We start from the raw sequence: 27238 nt of genomic DNA, 5'->3' as shown, positions 1-27238 counted from the left end.
TAACCATGATCTGGACTCACACCAAATATATTTAGAATTTTGGTTTAAAATAAAAATGTAAAATATTTATATTTATAAATATAAAAGCTAAAATTATTAAACTTCTACAGTAAAATACAGGAAAAGACCCTTGAAGGAGACAAAGATTTCTTAAACTAGACACAATACAAATAAATTTTAAAAAATAATATTGACAAATTGAACCTCATCAAAATTGGAACTCTAGGTTTTCAAAAAATATTATTATGAAAATAAAAAAGGCAAAACACAGTCTGGAAAAAATATAATGACAAATGACCTGTATCCAGAAGAAAAAAAAAGTTCTAAAAGCTGAATAATAAGAAGGAAATCAACCCACTTAAAAATGGGCAAAAAAATCCACTTCATCAAAGAAGACATACTCATAGCCAATAAACATATGAAAAGATGTTCAACATTAGTCATCAAGGAAATGAAATTTAAAACCACAGTGAGAGACCACTTTACTGTCATTAGCAGGGCAAACACTAAAAAAAAAAAGCTGGCAGTTCTGTTGGTGAGAATGTGGATGGAACAACTGGAAACTTTCATGTGTTTCTGATGAGAATGCAACTGTGATAGAAAACAGACTGGCGGTCTTTTAAAGTTAAGCATACACTGACTATGGGATCTAATAGTTCCAGTCCCGGGTACTTACGCATGACAAATAAAAACATGTCCACAAAATGACTTGTACAAGACTGTTCATGCCAATATTCATAATAACCCTAAACTGAAACAATCCAAATATCCAACAAGAGATAAGTCTTATCCAAACAATTGTGGTATATCCATACAATAAAATACTACTCAGCAATTTTAAAAAATGAACTAATGATATACACATTCTGGACGAATTTTTAAAAAAATCATGTAGAACAAGAACAGATTGTATAATTTTATTTATATTAAATTCTAGTATAGGCAACACTAATCAATAGTGATAAAAATCAGATTCATAGTTTACTAGGGAGGTGATAGGGATTGCCTGCAAAGGTTCATGGGGGAACTTACTGGGGAGATGGAAAAAATGTTTAACATCTTTATTGTAGTGGTTAAGTGGGTGCACAGATAAATCAAAACTTATCAAATGTACATTTAAAATGTCATTTTATTGTATATAAATTATGTATCAATTAAGCAATTTAGAAGAGATGCTTGGCTGTGGAGATTAGAAATAAGGGAATTTATTAGACTAGTGGCTCCCAAGCTGTTACTTGCATCAGAATCACCTGGAAGGCTTCTTTAAAGATATTGCTGAACCTCCGCAAGTGTCTGATGCAGTAGGTCAGGAGTGATGCTCCAAAAAGTTGCATTTTTAACAAGTTCTCAGGTGACACTGACATAGCTAGTTCTGACAGCACACAGAGAACCACTACTTAGAGGTAGAAATGATTCCTAAATTGAGACATTGAATGGGTCAATTTCAGCAAGTTCCTAGCTGCAGTTAGTAAATAGAGAGCAATTTTAAATCCATACACATGCATCTCAGTTTAATGGGAATGAAATTTAGTGTTTTGAGTCATTTCCTGAAAAAATAAAAGTTAGCTTTTTATTGGCTTTAATACTGTCCCTGGAAATCATAGAGGGAGTTGGCAAATCCTCTGAAATTCAATACTAATATACTGTATGCATGCTCTTTTTTCCCCCTAGAGAGATGGCCAACTTTATATCAAATTTTCAAGTAAATATGATAAAAAAACATTGAGGCACTTAAATAACTCTATGAGTATTCTTTACATTTTTAATTTTTGTATTCATGAATTTTCTTCAAAGATAAATAGGTGAACATGAAAGCTTACATTTCACTTTTTGTTATTTATGCTGAACATTCAGAAGTTTTAGATTGAACACTTGGAATAGATATTAGAAGGTCACTATCTGAAAGTGACGAGAAAAGAAAGCTTCTGAGGGCTGTAAGACATTCTAGAAGTGTAATTTTTTTCAAGTAAGATTAAAATTAAGATAGTCTTAATTTTATGTTATATACCTCAACTTCTCCCTACTATTTCTGGTTCCGATATCATTAAAACAACAAATATTAATGTACTTTTAATAACTAGGGTATGTGGCTTGGGCAATACGTGAACAATAGAGTATTTTTAGTTAAAAGAACATTTTTACTTGTGCATATAAATTTTCATGTGTAGAATATGCAATCATGGTTACAATTATTTCTCCCTATTCCACATAATTTATAAGCATTTAAATGGGACTGCCACACATAATGTTAGAATGTGGTACAATCTCTCCATTCATTGTCCACTACAATGCCTTTATTCCTTACAAATATAAAATGAATATATTTTCAGTCTTCTGCTTTGTATCCTAGACACATACATTTAGGGGGTCATTGTAGTGTCTCAACATGCTACCAGAAACCTTGTTACATTCAATTATTTTCATAAAAGGGAAAAATGCAAATGATCATAGAGCTTAACCATCAACAGATTCAGTAAACAATTTAGTATTCATATATCATAATAAATTTGTGGTTCACTGACTGATGTTTTGTGACTTAGAGGTGCATAGAAGACAATTTGAATGTAAAATATCATGACCACTACTAAGTCATTCATGCTCTGTTTTATGAAAAAGGTCTGACTTCTTTATCTGCATGTTTTCAACAGGTCATACACTTATACATGTTCATGGTCTAGATAACATATGGATGCTAAGCTCACATTTTCTTTTATCTGAACTTTGTTTCCTCTCCAGGTTTTAATCTTTGCATAAAATCACCTTACAGAATGATATTCCTTTCTCCCTCTTCTTGTCTGAGCTGTTGCTAACAGCTTTTAATTTGGGAAGTCTATCTCTGAGTTTTCTGCGCCTCACTGGTTTCAGCTCAATTGTTTCTCTAGCCAGCAGAGCATTTCATTTCTCCTGAAGGTCACTGCAGGTTGCCAAGGCTCTGAAAACATACCATCTTTTCATTCATGCAGCAGTCTAACCCTGCAGTGACATTAAGAGACATGGAAGCAGGAATGTGACTTTTTCTATCAACAATTATTGAATTTATTGTTATATGAAGCAAATTAGGTCACCAGTGAGCAAGGATCTTCTATAACTCCACCTCTCTTCAAGGCAATAGACATTATTCCTTGTTTTTTAGTAGTTTGCCTGTGTACAGATAATTATTTGTATAAATGATACCATAATGTCATCTGCTTTTGGAAGGAACCCTTCCAACCATATCGCAACCAGTTGCAATAAACCAATGATGCAGGAAGCAGGCCTGATCTAAGGACACTCATGAAATGAACACCACATTGGCCATCTGTTGGAGGAGGGATGGCATTAAATATAATGTAGACCTGGAATACTTCCAGTATTGTTTACTCTGTCACATATCAGATGAGCACTGAAATCAAACTGATGATTTTTTAATTCCAAGGGGACAAGAAATGGAGAGCAGAGGAGGGTGATGATTCCAGACATATCCAAAAGTATTCAAGTGCCAACTTGATTAAAAAAGCAAAAATAAATTGATGCAAGCAGATGATGTCAGAGAAAGAATAATCCACATTACACATGCCAAATATTTATATTATTGGGCTAACAGAAACTCACCATAAATTTACTTATACATTCTGTAGTTAATGCTGCTAGAAAAAAAATAAAGCTCTCCTAGATTAACAAGTTCATCGAACCATCAGCACAAATTATTTCAAAAATTTTAAAGGCAAGAAACTTTTTTCTAGATTTTAGATACGGTGAAAATGTTTTACATTATCTTATATGCTGATGTTTTTAGATTTTTCTTATATGAAAGAAATGATACTGTGACTCATTAAATTGCTTCTTTTTAAAGTTCTAGGGCAATAAAATTGCCGCATAGAAGTTACACAGTTAGTTGGGTAAATAAAGTAAGGTTTTCTTTGTAAAAGCAAGTTATCAAGTTACCCTGTGTGTTTTAATGGGAAACTCACTGAAGTTTCATTCAAAGATCTGCTTTAACATCTTTGATTTTCCAATTATTAGTGAGGTGACTTTGGGCAAGTGATTTAATTTCTCAGTTTCTTTAAAATGTAAAAATGTCAAATGGGGAATTTATGTCCAATATCTCTAATAAAACTAAGGCATCATAAGCATGTAAATGACTTTATTTTCATTTTGGTAAGTACATAGGCCAGTCTTGGAGGAGATGCCCTTAGGCTTTGTCATGTTCTCATGTAGAAGAGCCCCCTTCCTCCCCATGCCATCTCTCCCTGTGCTACTCACAAGGGCCATCTTGAACATACCCGGAATAAACTGAAGCATGTAGTTCCAGTTATGATCTCTCTTAAGGATGAAAGTGCTAACTGAAATGCAAAGGAATTCTTTAATAGTCTTAAAATTACAATAGGAAAATATTCTCTCTTCAGGGTTTGGGGGCAATATCTATGAATCTGATATTTGAATAGTATGTTATGATCTTTTGATTATTCCAGGTTTATTGGGAAAGACATGTCATGCATCCACCTGTTCATTTAAAAGGTATTCATAGAGTTCCTACAGTGTTAGAGTAGGCACCTACCTAGCTGGGAACAAACGTGACATGAAACCTGCCCTTGTAGAGCTTGTTTTGATTGGGGAACGACATGAACACAGATAAGCCAACTTATTCACAAATTGTCCTAAGGGCTATGAAGGAACCACCACAGAGTACTGATGGTGGCACTGGGTGGGCTGGAGGGTGGGGAAGAGTCATGGGGAGAAGGGGCTTACTTTAGGTGGAGTGGTTGGTGATCTGACTTCCACATCATCCATACATATTAAAACACACACACCAATGAGATATTTTCAAAAAATGAGATGTCCTTATTAACATCAGTGTGAATGCAATGCTCAAATTAGAATACTTTATTAGGTGAAGTGAGTTTTTCTCCACTTCAAATTCTGAGCTATCAGCTCTTACACATAGAACTGGCAGGAGTTAAGCCCACTGCAGTGCGAACAGATGCCACCCAAGCTCCCCTACTCTGATCTGCCAAGGCTCATTAATCTCCACCATTTAACACCTCACTATTCATGGCTCCCCATCCTGGGGAGTGCACTAACTTCTGTCCACCTCATGGCCAGCCCATAATATAAGGTGACCAATTAGGAAGAACTGCAAGGTCTACACTAGCCAGTGTATATAACTTAGTACGTATTACCCAACAACAAAACAGTATGTAACAGGCTCTGCACGTCATTACATCCTGTGTCTATATCCAAATCTATTATTTTGCATTGCTTTTCCTCTAGCTCTGTATAATTAACTGAATTCTACCCCTTCTCCCTCTTGTAGGCTATACCCTACATGCAGCATCCACCATCTTGGTTACAAATAAGAGCTCTGGTGTCAGCAGACCTGGGTTCAAATGCCCACTAGACCTCTTATTACCCATGGACCTTGGCAAGTAAATGAACCACTTGGGAAAAGAGAAGCACTTACCTCATCAAGTTGTTATGAGGAATTAACTACTATGTAAATCACTCAGTATCATGTTTGGACCCAGCAAGTGCTCAATACCTATTAGCTATTACGGCTCCATAATCTTTTTCCAATAATGACTAAAACATCACTTTTATTAGCTCCCATTAGTCCAAGGAGAAACAAGATTTAGGTTTTTCCCATCATCTTGGCAGTCTTTTGTTTTACTTTATTATACTTGTTTAAAAATAAAAAACACCCTAGCCTGGCCAGCGTGGCTAAATGGTTGTGCACCAACCTATGAACAAGGAGGTCACAGTTCGATTCCCGGCCAGGGCACAGGCCCTGGTTGTGAGATTGATCCCCAGTAGGGATGTACAGGAGGCAGCCGATCAATGATTCTCTCTCATCATTGATGTTTCTATCTTTATCTCCCCCTCTCCCTTCCTCTCTGAAATCAATAAAAATATATTTTAAAAAACCACCCTAAATTGGTGACCATCCACAGTATATATTTTAAATATGCATCTAGTTTTATGTTTATGTGGCTTTATTAAATGTGATACATGTATACTTGTATGTCTCTGAAATGCTATATGTTCCAACCTCAGAGAAAAAGTGAGAACTTAATGTTTACTTTTCTTAAACTTAATACATTTCTTTTGGGTTATTCAATTTTCAGGCACCATTATGAACACTTGTGATTTAGAGCTACTTCTGTCCTTTGACTTCAAAGATGTTACTGCTGGGACTGATTCTACAGACAAATATAGCTTAAGAGAATGATCTGTACCTTCAAGTTTTTTGTCAATTTGATTCATATGTAGTATAGACTCTGGTTACCAGCTGTCACTGCTATTTTCAAAGTCCATCCATGGTTATGCCCATGTCAATGTTTTGTAAAAAGCCATTTTCAGAATCCTTAGTTTAAAAACAATGTCATTTTCTCATTTTTTAATTCTATTTTGAATATAAATATCACGTGGGAAAGCTTAATGTTAGTTTTCCAGAGAGTAAATATCTTGCTTTGATACTTAAAAATTAAGTTGGAAATCATTTCATGTATTATTTAGTTCTAATTCTTTTATTTGGTTGAACAGTATTCCATTATATGAATATACTATAATTTATTTTCAGGTCTTATTGATGGCATTCAGGATTTTCCCAGTCTTTTGCAACTGCAAACACTGTTGCAATAAACAATGTGCACATAGTTGTGGTTTACCATGTGTAATTATGTTTGTAAGTACCTGATTCTTATATGTATTTTGTTAATGGCTCTACCATTATCCCAATCAGGTTTAGAATCTTATCTCTCTCACCCTTCTTCATAATAATAAATCGCACATCAAATTCAATCAGTTCTTTATGGCATCCAGTCTTTTACTAGAGAGGAAGAAATCATGGTGGTAATAATAATAATAATAATAATAATAATAACAATAACAATAATAACTACTACAACTTGTTCTTGAGTACACATCTTTCCTAAAAAAAAAAACTTATAAAAATTGGTGATGATGGGCAGGAGGTGCCTCTGTAGGTGACTGTATCGTTCTTGGAACTTTACATGTGTTATATTTAATTCTCACAATTAGACAGGTTTTATTAAGCCCATGTTTTCAGATGAGGAGACTGAATCTTGGGAAAAACTAGGAATTTGACCAAATTTACAAAGTAAGCACCAAACCCAGGTTCTGTACCTGAATTCTCTAATTCCTAAACCCATACTTTACCCTCAAATACATAACCTCTCTTTAATGTGTGATGTCAGTCTTTATATGCTGACTCATTATATCTTCTGAATCTACGCAGTGTCCACTACTATCAGGTGAACTACTGGATAGCTCTCCTCCCATCATTCCCTCACATTTCTTCTGCTCATCACTGTCCAATAATCTCACTCTATGCTAATTCAATTACATCATAAGATTACTCTCTCAAGCTAGTATTCGTACTTCCTCAACATCTGGACCCACTGTTCTCCCTTGTTGATATCTCTACTGTTTTGGTAGCAATCTCGGTATAAGGACCAAGTAGAAATAATGTGAAATGAGAAAGGAGGGGGAAGTGGATGCTAAACAGGTAGAGCTCCCAGCCCCTTCCCTCACCTCAAATAGAGCAGCTTTATTCTTATCTGCTTTATGTACAGGGGAGGGGGACAGATGATATTTTGTTTGGGGGGAAAAAACTACATTTTCTTAGCTAAAAATAAAATAGAAAACTATTAGCATTGTGGAAACACCAGCTCTCTCTTGTTTAATGCAGTATCCTCAGCACCTAGAACAGTGTCTAGAAAGTACTCAATCAATATTTTTGAAGGAATTAAAAGATGAATGGATTTAATTAATTTTGGCTCCATCGATGTACTAACAGAAACTCTGGGAAAGTTATGAGCCTCTTCCCCCCCTCGTACTTAGTAGCACGGTGCAGATTCAAAATGCAAAGCACCTAGTACTATGCATGAAACATTGTAACCTCTGGCTTTATTGCTCTCTCTATAAAAAAAAACTATTTGCTGTTTCATAAATCTAAATATCTGGAATTTTCTGTTTTTTCCTTTTAATTTTTTCCCCACCAGAGCCACTAAAGGCTTTTCCCACAGTTTTCTCAATCAGCCGGCATTTGACTATTTTATCTGATTGCTTGGCATTTGTCTATTTCCCAGGGTAATGGGAAGTGGAGAAAAATAAGGCTAGTCTGGTACTTTCTGGTTACTTAATAATTTAATAACTTGGTGACTTGATAGAACAGATTAGTTATTAAAATAAGACTTAGAACAAATGAAAAGCCACTTTTTTCTTAGTTGCTATTAAATTTACTTTTCTCCATGCCATTTAGATGAATGGAATATACCTTTTTTTCACTTGTACAGTGCTTGATAGTATGTACCCTTTCCCTTGATAGCATGTTCGATTCTTCTTAGTAGTATTAACTATAAGGTAATATAATTGTTAGCAATTTCAAAATTTCTCTCACCAAAGTCAGAGGAGGAAAGCTCCCTTTGCTTAAAATGCATTTCCTGTGCAACCGAAATAGCAATGTGGTTTTAAAGTAGCAACATAATGTGTCTTTGGGAATGTGTATATATTTTCAATTTGTTTTATCCCAACCCTCAAAAGAAATAAATCTATGGTAGTCAGCTGGCTTCCAAGCACCTTAACCTTAATTTTAAGACCACACTAATCAAGTTTGAAAGAGACAGATGGGCCTGCTTTTCCATTGAACTGTGTTTATAGTTAAAATCTACATTTGCTCACATAACACATTTAAAAAAAATCAGCTGCAGAACTGACATCAGAGAAAGTAATTCCAAATTCTAAATATATATTCTAAAAAAAATGGCAAGAGTGCAGCATACAAATCCCCTGTTGATAATGACTAAAACCCATGTTAGCCAGAGGAATAAATGTGAAGAAACCTATTTGTGAAAGAGCAAGAATCCTGGAGGTCATTTCTGTAGAAGCTGCTGAGGTAGCCCTTGAGGACACTCCTCGCAGCTGATTTCCCTTCTTGCCATCTGTAATCCCAGCCACTTGGAGGTTTCTCTGACTTATCCACTAAAAAGACTAGATAGACCATAGTTTTTAGATACGGCAAGCAAGCATTCATATCTAATGCCATAAACTGTATTACACTTCCCAAATATTTGCTGTACTTCCTGGGTGGGGGTGGGGGGGATGGGGGGGGAGACAACAGACTAGATTTCCTTGCCTCGTTGATGTCAGACTTGGGCATAGGAACTGATTTGGCAAATAAAATAAGTAAGAGTGACTTGTATCACTTTCGGGGGGAAACTTTTAGCTCCAGTGTGTCCTCCACAGTGATCTCTGTTCCCCGTGCCACAAGTTAGGTTATGTTCCTGATAGATGCTGCTCTGACAGCCCATGTCCCAGACTGCACACCCCTTGGTGGAAGGGAGAAAGGAACCTTTGAGATTGGGTCATTTGTTACCTCAGCACAACCTAGCCTACTTCTGGCTAATACATGTGATAAGAAGTCATACACCATAATAAAGAAGGTACAAGGGAAAGAAAAACAGGTAGCAGGATTGTGACTGTTACTGGGATTAGAGAAATATAATGTATGTAAGCTGCCTGGCTCGCACTTCATGATATGTAAAATTATTTAGGCGTTAAGGACTAATGTTTGGATGTACTGTATATTAAGTGTGTGTAGGGGGATATAGGTAAAAATCATTAATCTGTTAGTGAGTACTAATAGTACAGGAATACTTAAATTTTGTCCTCGGAAAGCAAAGTATTTCTCATTGTAACCTATAGTAGGCAATAAGAATAGGGGCAGGGGTCATGAATTTATGAAATAAGAAAGACAGGAGTTTAATTCCTATCTCTACCTCTTCCTAACTGTTCAACTTGGAGTAACTTAATTTAAGCTGCAACTCCTCATCTATAAAAGTGGAATGTGGAACCTACCTCAAAGGAAAACAGAGACTGCATGCTGGGGATCTAATATAGCATGTGGCAGTTCAATCAATGCAAATCTCATTATTTTTGTATAGTTTGCATTTTCCTTCGGAATGAATAGAAAGCTAAAATATACAAAGTTTCCCAGTGTTTAAAGCTGTAGTGGCCTTGGGTGGGTTAAGGAGTACTGGTTTCAGGCTTTGGATCTTAATTTGGGACAGAGGATGTTTTTAAAGGTTCTTTAAAAAGAAAGTTTTAACATTTGACCAAAGAGATCTAGAAAGCTGTTCTGGACACTGATTCAGGAGGTGAGGGTTAACAAAGACATCCTGAGAAGACTCCAGCAGGAGCACTGGGGGCACTAAGAGTGTGACACGCAAGAGGAGGAAGAAAAGGAGTTTGTATGGGATCAGTGCAACCTAAGAAAAGAGTTACTGTGCATTGCAATGGTCATTACTGCACATAAAATGTAAATACCTCAAAATATTTACCCATCTGGTTCTGTTTTAGGGCTGCCAGGTCTCTCTGGCACCTAATGTGATGCCTGGGTGAGAAAAGCTGGGAAGCTTCTAAGATCCTGGAGCATGTGAAGGAAATTCCACCTGTGTTTCTCTGAATGTTTTTTTTTTCCTGAAAACTCTCATTTTTAACGTGGCCCTGAAGGGGCAAGTAATTTCTGACATGGCAGGATTCTAGTTTCAGCTCATCACTTTTTTTTTTTAACAACTAGGCCAATCTTTTTTTTTTTTTAAATATATTTTTATTGATTTCAGAGAGGAAGGGAGAAGGAGAGAGATATAGAAATATCAGTGATGACAGAGAATCACCAATTGGCTGCCTCCTGCACACCCTGCACTGGGGACGGAGCCCACAACCCAGGCATGTGCACTCGACCGATATCGAACCTGGGACCCTTCAGTCTGCAGGCCGATGCTCTATCCACTGAGCCAAACCAGCCAGGGCACAGCTCGTCACTTTTATGCATCATTTATACATGACTTTCGACATCCAATCATGGTACCAAAGAACAAAATCCTTGGATAAAACATTGTGATGCAACACTAGTTTGATGGTTCTGACTCCAAGTTTTCAAAAATGAGCACCCTTTTCCCTAAATTATATAATCATTATGTAGGCTAGGATTTATTCTCCTGAGTTTCTTGCAGATATCTGCCCATTAAGATAAATTTCTTTTTAAAAAACACACGGGGTATTACTTCATGGTAAAACACAACTATGTGTACTTTGGGTGTCACTTGTCAGTGATGGAGTTGTTTTTCTGTCTTTTGCCTTTTCTAAAGCCTAGTCCGATTTTTGAGAAACTGGATGCACAAGGTCTATTGGTAGCCTCTCTACCCAGTGACGTTCTGAAAGTATTCCAGTCAGCAGACTCAAGTGTATTCAGGTGGACCAGGAATGGATCTGCAGACTTGAGCAAACCCTCATTTAGGCCCCTTCCACATAGCAGTCTATGGGATCACCACTCTTACTCTGGGGTGATTCCAATTGCTGCTAACATGTCTCACCCAACTTAAGAAAAGTTATAGCATAGGACAATTTTAGTCATATGATTAGACAATGAAGTACTGTCAAACTAGGAAATGATAGTTATACATGCAGGAATTGTCTAGGAAATGATAGTTGTACATGCAGGAGTTGTTTATACTTGGTTCTGGAGAAGGGAACATTTAAACAATGATTTTAAAACCTTGGAATGTATCAGCCTAACTTTCCACTTTCTGAATGGATGCGTTGCTAAGGTTTGGCAACTGCACATGATTTATGCATCCTCTGCGTAGGAGATTTGACTTGGGCAGGGACCCAAGAGATTTCTGCAAGTCAATTTGATAGGATTGGTTATCTAGACACAATTGATCAAGGATTAAAATAAGAACCTATTGAAATCACAGATTAGCGAAGGCGTTATGTCAAAGGCTGTTCCGGTTTAAATATAGGTATTCTAGGCCAATTTTGATAAAAAGTTAGGTAATTGGTTCAATATGGTGGGATAGAAACATGATTCATAATAGTGGTATTTCTTTGTTAAAGTGGGTTGGGTTTGTACTTTTTCTTCTCCTGACTCTTTGAAGCTAGGGGACTGTGTTTTGTTCATCTTCATAGCACACAGTAGGCTCTCAATAAGTTTTGCCTAATGACAGAATATGGAATTTGAGTAATGGCAATACTTGCCTAATGACTGAACATGGAATTCTGAGTTATGACATTATTAAAAGTCAAAGGCATTCTTAAAAGAGAATATTTGAGGCTTTGTTCTTCAGTACTAAATTATGAACCAGCACAGTAATTAGAGCAGCTGCGTAGTAGAGTTTCCAATTTTATAGGTCTAATTTTGGAAAGTTTTATAGTTGGAACACTGAGTTGTCAAACATACCCAATTTCAATGATCACATTATTTCTTTTTAGTCGATGTCCTTGAATACAAAAACTGTTTTCAGTAAAGAATCTTCTATTCTAGGTTGGTTTCTAAAGCACAAAATAAAAATAAACCTCTATTCTCAATAGGATTTAAATACCAATGAATTATGAGACTCAGTAGGGCTTTAGATTTAGGCTGTGAATGAAGCTTTGTGGTTTAATATTAAAAAACCCTCTTAAATGGTCTTACCTGAATGCCCATTTAGATATTTATATTTAGTATCCATACAAATGCAGTTTCTTAAAACTTAATTTTTGTAAAAATCTTCTTGAATACAATTATGCTCCTGAAAAATTTTCCTCTAAATATCCTTGCTAAAATGATTAGCGTTTGAGAACAAAGATGACACAGTGCCCAGTCTCGGCTTGAACACAAAGTCTGTGGTCATAATGTCCTTGTAGATAATAAGTATCAAACTACAAGTCATGTGACTCATAAAAATGTTTCGATCAATAACAGACTGCATATACACTGCAGTTGTGTAAGATCACATGGGGCTGAAAAAATTCCTATGGCCTCGTCATGTCATAGGCATCATAGTCTCAGAGCACACAACACATAACTCACCAGACTGTGGTGATGCTGATGTAAGCAAACCTACTACACTGCCAATTGTATAGAAGTACAGCTTACACCAGGGGTCCTCAAACTACGGCCCGCGGGCCACATGCAAATACAAATATTGTATTTGTTCCCGTTTTGTTTTTTTACTTCAAAATAAGATATGTGCAGTGTGCATAGGAATTTGTCCATAGTTTTTTTTTAAACTATAGTCCGGCCCTCCAACGGTCTGAGGGACAGTGAACTGGCCCCCTGTTTAAAAATTTTGAGGACCCCTGGCTTACACAATTATGTACAGTTCATAATACTTGATAATGATAATAACTGACCATGTTGCTGCTTCATGTATTTACTATACTACATTTTTCATCGTTATTTTAGAGCAGGGGTGGGGAACATCTGGCCCAAGGGCTGTATAATTATGGCCCACAAAATCATTTGGTCTGGCCCTGCCAAGGCATTAGAAGTGAATTAATTAAATTTGACCAAATATAGCAGGCTAATTTTTAAGTTGACAGTTTTGTATGGCCCTCCAATGATGTTATGAATATCCAAATGGCCCTTGGCAGGAAAAAGGTTCCCCACCCCTGATTTAGCATGTATTCTTCCTACTTACAAAAAAAGTTTGCTTTCAAACAGTATGCCATAATATGCAGGCAGCAGCCTCAGGCATCTTGTGTTTACTGTGTCTCTTGATTGCATCATTCTCCCTTGTGCTTGATGTCATCTCATGTTGTTTTGTACAGTAATATGCTGTATAGGTGTGTAGCCGAGGAGCGATAGTCTACACCCTAGCACCTGGGTGTGTAGTAGGCTATACCGTGGAGTCGGTCTCAGTGCACTCTATGATGCTAATGTTTGCAATGGCATTGCCTAAGGATGCGTTTCTCAGAACACCTGGGACTGTGGTGGGATGACCGCATTCTTTGTGGACTTTCCATTGTTTACCTTGCTGCACGCTGTCTTGGGCATCCCCCTTGTTCTTTAGCTTATGTCCACTAGAGGGTGAGTGGGAGAGACAGTAAAAAACAAAACAAAACAACAGAAGGTGCTTAGCAAGTCTGCTGAACAGTTTCATGATGGAAATTAGTTTGAGGATCAATTTAGGATTTCTTTATTCATATTCATCTTGCCTCCTATTGCCATGGATACATATGTTGATTTTTATAAATATAGTATTTATAATGGTAAGTTACAAGATGGCAATATTTTATGCTGAGTCTATTTTTACTACTTGAAAAATAAATGCCATCCAGATAACTTAAAGCTGCACTGTGAAAATACACTAGGATATCCCAGTAAAAACCTCTTCCAGACATGCAACATCGTATATTTGCTCCAGAGTTTAGACCTTCAGTAAATATTTTAGAATTGCATTCCACAAGTGTGAGAAAATATATTCAGTTCTAGGACTGGTTCTACTGATAACGCCACAATAAGTGGATCTGTTTATATACCTCAAGTGATATATTTGAAAAATGAAAATAGCACATGTCATTTAAGTCAAGGATTGCTAGTTTTAGCTATCTTCACAGTCCTTCTTAGTGTTAACAGCAGGTATTTGTGCACTGTGGCGTGATGGTGCTGGAAAGGTGGTATTGCTCAAAATATTGACCACCTATTATGATGTTTGTAATCCCACCATTGTTAAGTTCATGCTCAGTACGAATTGCCAGATGAGAACAAGATAGGACAGTGGAAACAGAACACTAGGGGCAGTAGGAGATAGAATAAGCCTATTGCAAGAAAGAATGGATGGAAATTACAATCAACTTTAAAATTCAGAGTGTGTATAAAGTCCTAAGTTTGATTGCATATACTTTTGAATTACTTTATAACTCAGAGTTGTTTATAGGATAAGGGAAGGAAGGATGGAAGGATGGAAGGAAGGAAGGAAGGAAGGAAGGAAGGAAGGAAGGAAGGAAGGAAGGAAGGAAGGAAATAATGTCTTAATATAATGATAAATTACTAATTTACATGGATTAATTGTGTTTCTATCTCTGGCATCCAAACACCTCTCCCCGCTTCCCCTAACACAAACTCAGACACAAAAACAAGGACACACAATTGAAGACTGGGAGCCAATGGTTGGCACTGGTCTACTTCTTTTTTTTCTTGTACAATATGCCTGTTTCTTTTTTTAAAAAAACACAAAACACTTTTATAGCTACTGTTTTCTTTCTTTTTGTAACCATAGACACTCCCACGTAGCACCAGCTCAGTTCCAGCCAAACTGCGTGCATTTTTAAATAAAGGAAACAGGTCTGCTAGTTCTGTGTTAGCAAAGTCACCTCCTTTACTGCCAGTGCTAATGCTAAACATGTAATAATACTTTATTGTCATGAGCAGGAATCTGCTTTGCTAATTAAATGCAGCTGTCAGTAATTACTACTTGTCAGTGTAATCTATTTTAGGGAGCTCTACTTTAAATAATAAAAGATGGGCCTGATATTGAGAGGGTGGGATAGGCAAGGTGACCGCTTACTTCCCCATCAGGAGCTCATTCTTTTTTCTTTTTTCTTTTTAAATGATGAATGAGTGACTTCATTGTGAAGATGTCTTACCTGGGTTATTCTGTATTTCTTTAGTGCCTGAGTGCTAAAAGTTTGCAGTTAAATAGTTTGTAAAATATATCTGTAATCTAAATGTCACCCCCTTTTGTAATACCAATCAGGACGGTGACTCTCACAGTCAGTGCATCCTGATGGTAATCTGTAGGAAAAGCATCACGGTGAAGTCACTACAATCTCTACCATCAAATACCGAGTTCAGTCTAAATGCACCTTCTAATTGCTCACAAACTGGATTAGACACGGAACATCACTTTGACAAATGGGGAGGGGGGTTAAGTAACTGTTTCTTGTATGCATTTTTCACTGATATCCTAACCAAGTTTTTTTCTAAGAAAATGTTTAGCGTTCAGTTTAGGTCTTTGAAATGTGTAAATTTAAAAAATCATGATGTTTGCTTCTAATATTAATTTATCTTAACAGACTCTGAAATGAACCTCCAACTCCTTAATAGCTCTACAGCTGCGTGACTAAAAGCAATGTCAGGGCAAGGGTAATGATGGCAGGCTGATCTGCTCCATGGGGTGGGATAGGTGCTGGGGTGCCACAGATGCTGGCAGAATCCAGGGTCTAAGGGGAGCAGACCTTTGCCCTCACCTCCCCTGACATTTAAAATGAAAGTGGTGGCAGTGGGAGAGGGGGGGGCACTGGAGTCTCCAGGGGTGAAGTGATGGGGTGGTGGAAGGATCAATGGGGAAAAAATAAGCACAGCAGGGAGGATGAGGGAGGCTTGGCACACACGTGGCTTTACCCCACACAGGCCAAAAAGACTTATCACACCGCTCACAGCATCCTGACTGCCTCATCCTTCTTCTCCCACCATCTGGTTTATATCCAACACTCCAATAGTCCTCGCATTGCTAGATAATTAATTATCTTGTTATAGGCCCCAACAAGTTTGGCAGCTACTCTTCTGAATACAGCACATTTAAATAGAATTAATAATTTGGGTGTTCATCCCAGGTGAAGGGGGAAAAAAAGCTTTCCAGATGGAAAATAATTTTAAAAACACCTACCTAAATGTATTTTTCAAATATAGTCAGCAAAACACGCCAACACATTCCTTTTCCCAGTAAGCCTCCATTGGGGAAGGGATGCATAGGGGAATGGTATACATTCTCCCTTTTCCATGATATAAATTCTTATCTCCTTTACTGAGAAAATGGGGGTTATTCCAGATAGTTCTAAAAAGTAAATAAATAAAAATTCCAAGTGATGAGCAACTCAGGCAAAAAAGAACCCAATGAATAGTCATTGAGCTCTTTAAAAAGTAGGGTTTATTCAAAGGGAAAACCCAAGAATATACACATGGATAGTTGTGAAAGTTTTTTACTTTCATGGGTTCTAACAACCACAATGTTAGTGCATCCCTAAATCACCCATTTTATGCAGAACTCAGGCTTTTCAATCAGCTGATCATTATCCTGGAATATAGTAGGTGTTCAATGAATAGCTGCTGAATGTATGAGTAATGATTTTGAACACTGTCATGATATGGTTTCTTGCTGCCCACTCCAGCTGGTTGAAGCTGGTATTACTTGGTGGCAAGAGTTTAACAGCAGGGCCAAAGGTATGGTTATTATTTAAATACTATATTAAATGTATTAATGTTTTTAGAAGTAGTGCACTATATTTTTCATATTGTTTTTAAGTAATAATATATTTTCATTTTTGAAAATAATTTTTATTTTTTTGTATGTAGGATCATTCACCAGGGAATGACAAGACATATTTTAAAAATGCTGGCTTTTAAATATATTAATTAACAGGCCATTTCCATTTCTTTTGTACTAGATAAGATTTTTAATATGATTATCATATGTTATTAGCAATTTTGTGTGTGTGTGTGTGTGTGTGTGTGTGTGTGTGTGTAAGTTCATTGAGTTTTCCAATGTGGTGATGGTGAAATAACTTCGTTTCATTTTTACTTCAAATCTTAAAAGAGAAAAACTGATTTTTATATCACTATAAGCAGATACTCATAACTGGTTAGATATGTTTCCTGCTTTATAGGGGAAAAGTCAACTTAAATAGGTAATATGATTATTAGATATATTTAAAATAATTTGAATAGAAGAAAAACTCAAAATGAGCACATGGACTTTTATGGAACTTTCTGACGCTTTCTTAGTCTTGCACGTAGAAAAAAAAACAGCTACCTAGTTCTCTATAGACCATTATTAGAGAAATGGAGACTTGAATCTACTCTTAAAAATTAAAGTCTTCCTAGATGGATGCTTACGATGGACACTTAGAAGACTGGAGAAGAGGGGAGATGGGGAATGAAGGGTGGGGAGCAAGTTCTCCCCGCTCACTGGCAGAACTAGGTCTTCTCCCTCATGCTCTGTGCCCACACCAGCTTCTCTCCATCATCTAGTACGCTGAACACTACCTGTTCCTTTACCAGCTGGCTTTGCTTTCGAGCTTGTAAGTTTCTTGAGGGCAAGGAGAAAGTCATTTATATTCTCAACACACTTCCTGGTACACAGCAGTTGCTCAGTAGTGTTTACTGAAATAAATAAGTCAGCAAGAAAAAGGCAGATAAACATTAGCAAGGCAGAAGGGAGAATAAGATGATTCTTTACTTCTCCAGTAGAACTGTATTTAGTACTTCCTATATTCCAGACACTATATTAGGCAATGAGGGTACTGACAGTGGTGTGGGTCGCGGTTGGTGGGCTACAAAGGGAAGGGGTAAGAAAACAGAGAGAAGTGACGAGGAAGAGAAGTTAGACAAGCAGAGAGCACTTTCGGCAGAGGGCCAGCGTGTGCAAAGGCATGGAAGTACGAAATAGCATGCTCTGTTCCTTGCTTGGCATCTACCAACTGTATGCACTTTGTGTTGGAGCGACAGGAGATGAGTCCCAGGCTGGGCCATTGGAACAATAATGGCTTTGAAGGTTGAGGTAGTTTGAACTTTACCTGGAAGGCAAAGGATGCCGCAGGTTATTAAGCAGGGACATTACATGAGGAGGTTGGCGTTTGGGAAGAGTTTCAGAAGCACTGAAGACATTGGAGACCTGAAGCTAAGAAGGAGGCTAGTGCCATCGGGTGAGTTCTGACGACCTGAGCTTAAGCAGTAGCAATGGGGTTGGTGGGAAGGGAGGTGTTAGGAGGCAGGGTTTTCGTGTCTTGGTGACAGACTAGAGGAGCAGAAGGAGAAATACAAGATGACCCGTAGGTACCTGTGTCCCTACTATGATCCTTGTAACTACATATTCTTGGTTGCTCACTTTTCTTGGGTGTATGGACAGATGATGTTGCCAACACAGAATAGCAAAATAACATAAACTATTTTAAAAGAAGTAACATTAGAAAAGTAATAATGTATAAAAATTCTCAAGCCCTTGATCTTATTTTGGTAAGTACAGAGTTGAGAGTTCCTTATTAAAAGGATGCCAGTGTTTATGGAATTCAGAAACTCCTAAACTAATGCTATTAAAGTAAAAATTGTCTAGTCAGTGGACCAAGTATGAGAATAAGATAAATACCTGATTAAGAAAAAATAATTCCATCTGTAGAAAATCAGGCAATCATAATTATAGCTAATATTTATCATTTTATGATGTGCCAGGTACTGCTACCAGGAAAATGGGAATAATGTTCTTAACTTTAAAGAGTCAGTTATCAGGATTAAGTGGTCACTGCACATCTAGTCAAACTTTGGGAACAGAGGACTAAAATAAATATGAAATAAAAATACTGGAATGAAACAAAGTATTCCTACTAGCTAGCAATCTATGTGCTGGCCCACCATCTCCTCATACACCCTCATCTGTCCTGTTTTCTGCCTCCACCTCCTCCTGACATCCCCCCTGCGGAATCCCTCAGCTCTCAGCTGTCCAGACTGAGTGTCCACAGGAAGAAGCTCTGTGTCTGCCCCATGATACCACATGCCAAAGTGCCAGGAAATAAAGGCGACAGGACAAACTAACATAGAGGAACATTAGTTTCTAAGCTTTCCAAGTCTGCAAAGTGAGGATAGCTGGGTGGTTACCAGAATTAAATGTTATCCCCCCCAAAAAAAACCAAAAAACTAAGAATAAAGTTAAATTTAACCTTTTAAATCAAGTTACTCAAGTTTAATAACCAGAGTTAGGAAATAGATTGTTTCTTGAAGCCATGCATTCTATGTGGTATAAAAATAGAAAAGAGCCCGGCTGGTGTGACTCAGTGGATTGAGCATTGTCCCATGTACCAAGAGGTCACCAAATTGACTCCTGGTCAGGGCACATGTCCAGCTTATTGACTCGCTCCCCAGTAGGGGGAGTGCAGGAGGCAGCCAATCAGTGTTTCTCTCTCATCAATGCTCTCTCTCTCTCTCTCTCTCTCTCTCTCTCTCTCTCTCTCTCTCTCTCTCTTTCCACCCCTTCCCCTTCATCTCTATCTAAAAAAGTCCATAAAATATATATATACTAGTATATGAGAAAGAAATTTTTATATATCCTAATACTTCAACTCATATTAGTTATATAGATAAATATAAATGTCTCAATGCTTTTAGAAAACCTTTTGTTCTTCCCCATTAGTCATATCTGTATAAGATGATACATCTTCCAAAGACTTGTGTGAGCATGTTCAGCTGGGCCCTGCAAGAAAAAATTGTGAAGTGGCTGTCGCAAAAGTCTCCTCTCAACTTCTGTGCTTGACACAGGCCTTTAAATCAAGTAACACTTGAATCAAGCTTAAGTCTGTAACATGTATTTCTTCTCTTCATATCTTTCCCTTAACAGTCAGAGAATCCACAGAACATATGCTTTATAATGGAGTACAACCAATTCTCATAGATAGAAGGTAGCTAGATCTTATTTATGGTGAGGCACATTAAGAATTATTGTGATTTTTTTCATTGACTTGAATTAGCTATGGCAAAGAGCATTACAGTGGCATTTTCATACGTTCAAAAAAAGTTCCCCAAACTATACTCAAATAGTAGATTGTTAATGTTTATGACAGCACAGTTATGCTACTTAATTGGTAGTGTAAGAATTCTGTTATTTAGTGTTAATTATATCTTATGTGCCATTTAAAAATAAAACGTACAATTACAGACAGTTTTCCTTTTGCCGACTTCTAAACTTAAACATTTTAATCAGTTGATTATTTCATCATTTTTCTACCTCAGCTCCTTCACTCTCATGAAGATTATTATTATTCCACAGGGTTTCATAGATAGTAATGTCCTAAGACCCTTATGAAAAGGGAAAAATTCTATTCAATATTAAATCACAACCTTAAAACTATGCAATTATAAAGACATTTAAAGTTTCTTGACCTCTGGAGTAGCAACTTCTAGAATACTTCCCTTCAGGGCATGCAGTAAACATTAATTGGATGCCTGCTGTATGCCACGCGGGTCAGAGCAGAACCAGTCTCATTTCACACCTTCATATACAACTTTGCTGGTCCTTTTGACAAGTACCATAGCGTAACATGTAACATTGACTTCTGTGCAAGAAGTTCACCTTATAAGGATATTATGGGAAGCATAAAACACTCAGTACCAGAACCTCTGAGCTATTAAAACTACTTAAATATGGCATCAGTTCTTAAGTTACCTAATTTAAAAGTAGCTGCATCTCAGAAAATTATCGAGTCCATTAAAAACTACATTAAGTTATAGCGCTGTTCTAGTACCGCTCTAGTTCAGGTTATGTTGGGCTTCGTGACGATCGCCTTCCTTAGGAATTCCCTAAGAATTCATTCTGAGTGCCTGGCTGGCATGGCTTAGTGTTTGAACTGGGAGGTTACGTGTTCGATTCCTGGTCAGGGAACATGCTCATGTTGTGGGCTCCATCCCCACTGTGGGGCATGCAGGAGGCAGCTGATCAGTGATTCTCCCTCATCATTGATGATGTTTCTATCTCCCTCTCCCTTCTGCTCAGAAATCAGTAAAAATATGTTAAAAAAAAGAATTCACTCTGAAAACCATCACAAATCTCAGTTACTAGAATGCATTTGCTTTACAACTTAACTTGCTCCCCACTTGGACCCTTATTTAAGTAAACTTTAAAAGTACCTGTTGAAGAGCAGTGGCATAGCCTAGTGGGCTGTCTGGGCTCTCCTGGCAGCTCTGTTGTTTATTAGCTGTGGAGGCGAGCCGTTTATTTAGGCTCCCTTTCCTCCTCTAAACAGGGATAATAATAATACCTACTTACTTCCTCTCATGAAGTGGGGCTAGCACGGTGGCTACCAGAATTAAACTAGTTAATATTAGCAGAATTCTTTAGACAGTATCAGGCACACATTAAAGGTTATCATACGGGTTTCTTAAATAAGTTGTTCTAAAAAGTTTAGTATAGTCTCAATTTTTAATATCAAACTAGTTGAGCATTTGTAAGTACTATTATTAGATGACACCGACTTCACAAATCACATAGGCCACAAAAGAGACTTTCTTCCTACTCCTCAAAGTTATCAGACAAATATAGATATAGATATATAAACATACATAAGCATTATCTTCTATATGTATATGTATATACATACACAACATAACTGACTCCCATGCAAAATCTAGGTAAAGTGGTCTAAAGTCAAGCCAACTAGTCAACCATTTCTTAATACTAACGGCTTTCTTTCATAGAAGTTTTCAAGAAGATAGAAAATAATCTATTGTACCACATATTAATTAAATAAGACATGAATAATGGAACTTGCATATTAGATTCAGAGATGTTCATTTATCCTGCCTAAACATTATGTGTATCTTCAGGTATCTTTTTGCTTCTACTTTTAATAAGTGTTAGCTGCTCTGAAATGTTTTTGAGTAGATTAGTGATGCTTATGTGTACTTAATAATATCGTCCTTTAATTGTACTTTTGCTCTAAAGGTAAGGATAACATCATGACTCAGGAACAAAAACTGATCTACAGTGAGCAAAATTTTTCAATAATTAAATTGGATTCTAGGAAAAAAAAAACTTTTGCTGGTTTTAAAAACTCATATTAAATTCACAGAAAAAAAGTAAAATGTGGGTTTTCTCTAAATAGTGATGATTTAGGTCATAATGAAATTTTAACTAGTTATTTTGGTTTTGAGATCTCCCTTCAAAGACAGGACTTAGATGAAGATAAATCTGTGATTTGAATAATTATCCCCTTAACTTGAGTCATTCTCTTTTCAAACTTTTACCTTTTCTTAAAGCAAAACAAACTATAATTCCATTATTAAACTATAACTCCTCATGCAATTGCAATAATGTCAGAATATGAAAATATTTGAAAAAAGTGTTTAAAAATTCAAACACATATGCATATAAAGACCAATAAAATATATAAGTATTCATTTCATTTCAATCGCATAAACCTAGCATTACTGCTCATACTCTATTCCCAGAGTTTTCAGCATCATTTTTTAGCAAGCATTCCTCTTCTGCCAGCTCCCTTAACTGGGAAGTTACCTTAAAAGTTATTTCATTCATGAATAAAAGTCTCTAAAATGAAAGACCATCCGGCCAGACATATCAAAAGAGTCAAGGAAAATTCTCCTCAACTAAAATTTCCATAAGATATTTCCATTTGTCTAGAAAATCCTAAATAACCATTTTGATGATTTACATAGTAGAATTGCACTTTTAAGTTTCCAAGATTATAAAGAGATAAGAAAAGGAGCAAAATGTTTGCTGTTTCCTGTGAATTTGAGTTTGCTTTTTTAATGTAACAGGAATATTTGCATTTACTCATAAATGAATACTACTGACATATACAGATCGGGCACTGTTCCATAGAAGTCAGACACAGAGAGCTAGAGCAATGCACAGATAGTTATATTTCTCCAGAGTATTCAGACAAAGAGCAAGAAGATTAAAGTCAATATCAGTTCTCTGAAGTTGAGTCATATCTAAATGATGTGGTGAGTTAAGAATATTGGTGGGATTTATGGGGGAAAGAAAGTTGGCGGATTGACATCTGTATGATTTTTGAATCAAGGACTCTTTGTTGGCCACCTACTTTGGGCAAGATGCTGCTTCCCTGAGTAAGCCACTGCTCTGCAGGCCTTTTTTTACACAGTGTAGGAGTAAGCATCTTGCTGCTACTGAAAATCCTTTCTTGTTTAAAATAACACCCAGCTCAGCTTTGCATATTGTGTGTGCTCATGTGTTCAATAAATACTTTTTGAATGAGGGAAAATTCAGTGAGTAAGAAGGTTATTCATTCAAAAACATCTGTGTATGCCTGCAAAATGGTAAGGACAATGATGCAAGCATAATCAGCACACTGTAGGCAGCACCTTCTCACAAAGATCTCGAAGGAAGCAACTTCCAACGCTGAAATCTAAACAGGAGGTCTGGTTTAATCTGGCAACCACGATCCTAGAACTTCTGTGAAACTCCACTGAATACTATGCTAATAATTTCCCAGATAACCTACTTTGTGCATCTATTTGAATATATCATTTTACATGGTTAATGTGTCTATAGATTTTTATCAATGGAGAAAAGACTATTTAAAAACAGTGGAGAGTAATTTGAAAGGGGCCAGAGCAGTTTTCCTTTCTTCACTGTTAAAATTCCCTGCACTGGGAGGCAGTTAAATGCAAGCAACAGTTTCCTTCCCATCATTATGTTGCTTGTAACATCCTTGTGTGTCTCCTTCAAGTCACTGGTGAGCGAGCCACTTCCCATTCCTAAAGAAGCCCACCTTGCTGCTCACTCAGTCCCTGTAAGCAAGGACCATTTGCACACACATACAGGGAGGAAGGTACGTAGTATTGTTTTCCTTTCTCCGTTTAAGAGCTTCACTAGGAAAAACCACCAGGATAACTTAAAAAAAAATCTGCTACATCCCACATAATTGATACCAAGGAAAAACATTTTAAAAATAGTTTTGCTATCCAAGTTTGTAATCGCCTTATCTTCTCAACTTTTTTCTTGGCATGGGAGTTGAATATATTTGAAATAAACTGTAATGGGGAAACATTTGTCTAAAGCCCTGGAATATGTCAAGACTACTGAGCAAAAGCTCTCAGAAGCACCAGCTTCACATCACTTCCAGCAAGGCAGTTTAGAACGGAGCAACCCTTCCAGAAAGGACGCCCACCCGCTCTCACTCCCACACCAGCCCGACCCCGCATGCTATTTATCCGACTAAGTTTACATACACCAGAGAAGAGTTACAGTGCAATCAAAGGCATCTACGAAGTAATATGATATGAAGCACTTTGCAAATATTAAACTTCCCCTGAAGGGATCACCGATTTCCATGAAGAAGATGGTGCTGCGGAGAGGGAGGGAAGTTGGGAGGAGGACCGACCTACCGGGCTAGGACCTGGGAGAGAGCAGGGATCTCAGCAACCGCTCCCCTGGGTCGGTGCCGGAGAGCAGAGCCCCCCAAGTTGAAGCGACTGGAGTTCTGGCTGAGGGTAGCTCGCTGCGCGCCAGGAACGGCCAGGTAGAGGCATCCACGGGAGGCTGGGCGCTCCTTCCTCGCTTCCCCAAACCAAGGCTGTCGCCTAAGTTCCAAGAGCAGGACTCTGAGAGCGCCAGTCAGAAGCCAAAGCGACCTCGTGCACCTCTGAGTAATAACAATGTGACCACCCCTCGATGGCATCCAACTCCGGAGTGTGTGTGTGTGTGTGTGTGTGTGTGTGTGTGTGAGTGTGATGGGTGGGACGGGTTGCGTGAACTAGGGGGCGGGGACTGGAGCTTGGAGGGGTGGAGGCCAGATGGGGAGAATACACCCCATCTTTCACGTTCACTGAGCCTCTGCCTGACCTCTGCCTCGAACCTCGCAGACACCCACCTCCCCCCAAACCGTCTCGCATTGCAGGCGACAGCCTTCCAGCCACCCCGGGGAAGCGGCCAAGCGCGAGCCCCCAAACTCTGGCGAGTGCCATGCAACGCGTGCTGCCTCTCAAAGAGCACAGAGCGCTGCACCCGCCTCTGGACGAGACACGAACTGACGGACACCGATGACTCTGAATTCACCCCAGGAGGCGCCCCGTCGTTTCCCATCCCGCACTAGTTTAACGCAGAGACCCGGCGAATGTCTCAAAAGTCTTTCCAGGCAGTAAAAGTCTTTCCAGGCAGTGCCCGGCAGTGCCGAGCCTCACCAAAGTACTTGGGCTGGCATCGCATGGGTGTCTCTCCTGGTCGATCCCCCCCGCCCCTCCCCGTCTTATTTCCCCCCAAATCTACCAGCTTTCAGCCCACCACCGTGTGAGAGCCCCTCCCTGGCGCGGAGCGGGCGGCTCGCAGGGCTTACCGTCGTCCCAGGCGGTGGCGGCGGAGGCGCGGGCGGGAGCCCCGGGCGCGGGCAGGTGACGCCGGGCCCCCGGCGGCTCCGGCCGTCCCTGCGGCAGTTGGGCCAGTAGTTTCGGCTGCCCGGGCTGGCGCGGCCGAGAACGAGCCGGCGTGAATGGGAGCGGGAGTGCGGGCTCTGCGTGCGCGCGGGAGAGTCCGAGGCCGGCGGGCCCCGCGCGCCGGCGGCGATGGCAGCGCGATGGCGAGGTCCGGGCGGGGCAGCCGGGAGGAGGCGGAGGCGGAGGCGGCGAGAAGTACGCAGCGGAGTTTAGGGAGCGATCCCTGCGCTGCCCCGGGAGACGGGAGCCAGGTGCGGCAGGGCGCGCTCCCGCGGCGCGGGCACGGCACGGGCGGCCGCCGGAGCTCGTGTCCGCGCAGTGCCGGGGCCCACAGCCGCTCGGCCGGAGGAGGGGCGCATCCTTCTCGCCCCGCACGGGCACCGGCGCGTCTGAGCGCGGAGGGCAGAGTCTTTGGCGTCCCGGCGACAGTTCCTAGGGCAGCCTGCTCCCTCCTGATTCGCCCCCGCAAAAAGCAACGGTCCGCTGGGTTCTTCCCTTCCCGGGTCGGAGCCACCGGTGCCAAGCTGTGCGGGCTCCCCGCTCCCCGCGGCTGACGCTGTCACGGCCGCCGCCCGGCCCCCGGCGCGCCCCAGCCGGCAGCTGCCTCCCAGAGACGTGCCCAGCTGTGTGCGCGCGTGTGTGTCTAAGCAAATCTCTTCCCCTCCATCACTCGGCGCGCGGGAGGGACCGGTCCCCGGCGACCAGCTGCGGAGTGGCTGCCAGTCCACACCCTCGGGGCTCTCCCCACCCACCCCGCCCCGACTCCGGCTCGTCCTCTCCCTCCGTTCCCAGCTCCTCCTCCCGCTGCTGCTCCCCGGCTCCCAAAGGCGGGGGAGAAACCTCCACGTCCAGGGCCGGGAAGGGTGGGGAAAGAAGCGCAGGTGTCTTCCTGGGAGAGGTGGGCGCACACACCCGAGCGGCGCCCTGCAGGGGGTGGGCAGGGTTTTAGGCAGGGAAAGGGGAGGAGAGGATGTACCCGGAGGTGGAGGTCCTGCGGCTGAGCCCCACGCGTCCTACCCAGGCGCGGGAGCCGCGGGCCAGCTGCACGGTAGGGGGGCGGGGGGGGGTGCTGCCCTCCACCCCCACCCCAGGTGGATTGAGGTCGTGGCCTGGAGAACCCGCGGAAGTGACCTGAGAGGCAGAAACCGGGGACATGGAAGTCCGAGGGACTCCATCTCTGAGTTGTTGAGATCGGTCTCTTTGGGGTAACGGGGGCCTGCGCCTGGAGCTTGGGGGCACACAGGTGTCCAGGGATCTGGTGTGTGGCTCCAGCTTGCCTGGCTGGAGAGCTGAGTCTGAGGGTTTGCGGATGGCAGCGGTGGCTCTCAGGCTGCTGTGAGCCTCCGGAGTCGCAGGGGGCGATCACCGCCTAGCTGGGAAGCGGAGATCAGGGCATTTTTTCCAGGTCCAGATCCCGAACTCACCTTCCCAATTCAGTCCAGGTCTCTCCTACCCCTTGCTCCCAGCAAACACATTGGGCCCGGGGCTCAATGAAATAGTTGGTTACTGTGCTCTTTGCCT

At 39.9% G+C, this 27238-nt stretch overlaps 1 protein-coding gene across 4 annotated transcripts in view; it reads right to left on the bottom strand.

Annotated features, from left to right (window-relative positions):
* HS3ST5 (heparan sulfate-glucosamine 3-sulfotransferase 5) overlaps positions 1 to 25955 on the bottom strand; it is a 250125-nt gene extending 224170 nt beyond the window's left edge. For 3 of the 4 annotated variants that reach the window (XM_070419282.1, XM_070419279.1, XM_070419281.1), the window contains exon 1: positions 25621 to 25955. The gene's annotated coding sequence lies outside the window, so the exon portion shown is untranslated. Of the gene's footprint in view, positions 1 to 24673; positions 24712 to 25620 lie in introns of those variants that run through there. The other variant, XM_070419280.1, reaches the window with a different exon arrangement.
* Between the last annotated feature and the right edge of the window lie 1283 nt (positions 25956 to 27238).

Source organism: Myotis yumanensis, unplaced genomic scaffold, assembly GCF_028538775.1.
Source record: "Myotis yumanensis isolate MYYU_CA2020_CCGP unplaced genomic scaffold, mMyoYum1.0.hap1 SCAF_6, whole genome shotgun sequence".
Classification (NCBI taxonomy): domain Eukaryota; kingdom Metazoa; phylum Chordata; class Mammalia; order Chiroptera; family Vespertilionidae; genus Myotis; species Myotis yumanensis.
Note: the sequence above shows the minus strand (reverse complement) of the source record. Positions and strands in the feature narration are given on the sequence as shown.